Source organism: Bidens hawaiensis, unplaced genomic scaffold, assembly GCF_021521415.1.
Source record: "Bidens hawaiensis isolate Kalapana, Puna unplaced genomic scaffold, B.hawaiensis_p1.1 tig00028984_1, whole genome shotgun sequence".
In the NCBI taxonomy this organism is placed as follows: Eukaryota; Viridiplantae; Streptophyta; class Magnoliopsida; order Asterales; family Asteraceae; genus Bidens; species Bidens hawaiensis.
The window spans coordinates 251,781-254,915 of NW_027494759.1; positions in this window are offsets into that span (position 1 = coordinate 251,781).

The following is a 3,135-nucleotide window of genomic DNA, read 5'->3' on the forward strand; positions in this document are numbered from 1 at the left end:
CCAGTCTGCATAAGCTGAAAAAAGAGTTAACACTTTCCCCTTAACAAGCTTAAGCTTCCCCTAGGGAAGCTTTCAACCGCCTATAAAAGGAATTAACTAACGACCACTCTCTCACTATATTCTCTTTCTTGAATAATACTCTCCAGAATATCATCTTTAATGTAATACTCACTAACATATCTCCATCTATAAAGATTAATTATCACAACCATTGCCAGTTAAGTAGGTGATGTTTTGGTCAAAAAGCGGTTTAAGGATAATGTAACCAAACTTGTTTAGTGAGGTATAGTGCTTGTATAATAATGATGATTATGTACACGAAATATGAATAAACACAAAGATTTGTTATGAGGAAAAGCACTTGATTGTAGTAGGATAGCCGGCACAAAAACCCCGGGTGATGTAAATTTTCGATCACCATTATGTTAATCAAGAAAATAAGAATACAAGGTTGGAAGCTATGATCAGTGAATACAATGATTTCTAAGTGTGTGTTGACTGCTAGAGTTTATGAGTAATTCGTATTCTATCCACTGTGAGTGTTGTAATATGTTAACCTAACTGATCATAGTTCCTTTAAGTACAAAAATACTATAAATAAAAGTCCTATTTTTATGCCACTACTCCACTATAGCTTCTACACTTCTTTGACCACGTGCTAGACCATTTGGAAGGCGAAATATTATGTTACACCACGTCTCCTGCCGTTATACCTATCAAATATATTGATATATAAAGAGACCAACCGTTAATATATAACAAGTACTAAGGATCCTTGATCCTGACAGAATCTGGAACACATTATAAGGATAACTGATCCAAAACATACGCTAGGATAACGTATCCATAGTGTCAAATTTTCCGTGCCCTAACTATTGCCCCCAAAATGGTGGTTTCGATAAGATCACAACTGTCATTTTTCCTTTGAATTCAAATTTTCTACAAAAACAGATGAGATTTGACAAGCGAGATATAATTATCATATATGTATTGATTTTCCTTGGGACCTTCCCTTCCAGCTATATATCCAACACCTCTTATTTTCCATGCAAATCATGAACAACTAGTAACACTTCTTTAACACGGGTGGAATAACGGATTCTTCATCTAATGATTTTATTTTTGTATTTCAGTTGCTAGCTGATCTTCCTGGAGTAGAAGAGAAGGTGAAGAAATTCCTTTCGCTGGATCATGAGATTAGGACCTTTCTAGCAAAAGCTTCTGAAGCCATTCAAGAATCAATTTCAAAATCGATAAGCAACATGTCAAGTAAGAATTTAATAATATTACTTGCTATTAATAGAAAGTAAGAGAAGACTTATCTTTATATTGTATCTTGTAGGTGCTCAGAAATCTGGCAAATCAGCTTCCCGGTTTTATTTGGAAGACATCGACTGTCTCATTGTGAAGAGAGAAACTGCGAAGAACACTCGAATCCCATGAGCCACATCAAGTAACAACTCATGCCAAGTCCGAAGCTTCAAAGAGAAAGAAGACTGCTAAGCCAGAAGACCCTTTTGAGGCTGGAAAGTATCTGATCACCACTGTAAGGATCCTTTATTCTGTTCCTCTGCTGCCGTGGATCTCATATCCTCTTGAACTTATTCTGTTATTATATACAGACCATGGATCCTGTCAAAAGCTACTACGACTAGGTTGTCAGGGATTTTGAAGAGACTTTTACAGGAATGAGAGCTATGGCCGCTTCTAAGGATAAGACCATCTGGAAGATGAACAAGGAGAAAAAGCAAGAAGAGGATCATGCATCCTCATTTGAAGCTCAGCTGCTAGAGGAGGTGACCCGCGCAACTAACGTGTCCAAAATTTAGGCCGCCAAGTCTCTCTTTCAAGCAAGGATCAAGATCGTTACTAAGGCCAATGATCCTTCCTTTGACAGCACTGGGGGGTGGTGAAGATGAAGCTAGTGAAAGCACGAATGATGCGGTTGGTGGTCAAGAAACTGAGATGGCTGAAGAAGGAAAAGATGCAGCAGCATAGGAGGAAGCTACGAAAACGAGCAATAAGGATAGAAAAGACAAGGCCTGAGCCCGCTTTTTTTTATTTGTTTGTGTTTTGATGGATATTTGTTGGTTTGTATTAAGACAACAGTTAACTAGGGTAAATTATCTGTGATCCTTAAGACAATTATGAGGGGTAGAAAAGGTGGATGGATCCTATTTTTCTAGGGATGAAGCCTTTGATGCCCCTTTCTATTATCTCTCCCACACTTTAAAACTGTTAGTAACACCTGCTTATCCCGGCTGGATGGTCCATCTTTTGTACGGTGAAATCTGAATTAAGATTTTTGGTAAGCCAAGGTTTTTTTTAATAATAAAAGCTTAAATATTTTGGCTATTTGCTTACTGTTCTATTACTACAAGGCCATAGTTGTTATAGTTTAGATTCATAATAAGCTTTAAGAAAAGTTTTAAGGAAAGTTTTAAGAAGAGTTTCAAGGGTAAATTATCCTTGTAAAAACAAATTAAGGATCCTTACATATTGGAATTAATTAAAGATTTAATCCGAATAAATGTAGATTGATAAGTAGAGATCATGCCATAAGGTCTGATAAGATCTAAGTTACCACAAATGTGAACAGGTCCACAATCGTTGTAGTTAGACTAATGATACATGATGCAAATAATTTATCATATTAACTGGGATTAATCCCAACAAATTAGGGACAAGCACAAACAATATGGGGACAAGCCCAAATAAACTGGGGACAAGCCCAAATAAACTGGGTATAAGCCCAAATAAACTAGGGACAAGCACAACAAACTGGGGACAATCCCAAATAAACTGGGAAAAAACCCATATTTACAAATGTTAAACAGGGGACTCGCCCGAACCGGGATTTAGCCCAAACTTATGTGAAGTGAAAATGCCAAAACCTTAGCTAACATAAAAATTTTAAAAACCTTGGAACTTGAGCTAACATGAAAATGTTAGAAATCTTGTGTATGGGAGGTCTAATATTTATTCGGAGGATCCTCCATATAGATGAAAGCAATGAAATTGCCAGTCACTAACCGTGTACTGGTCCCATTGCCCTAAACTTTAATTTGGATAACGGGCGCTACAGGCGAGAGTGTAGAAACTCTAATCCATGCGAAAGGTGAATATCTTTAAACC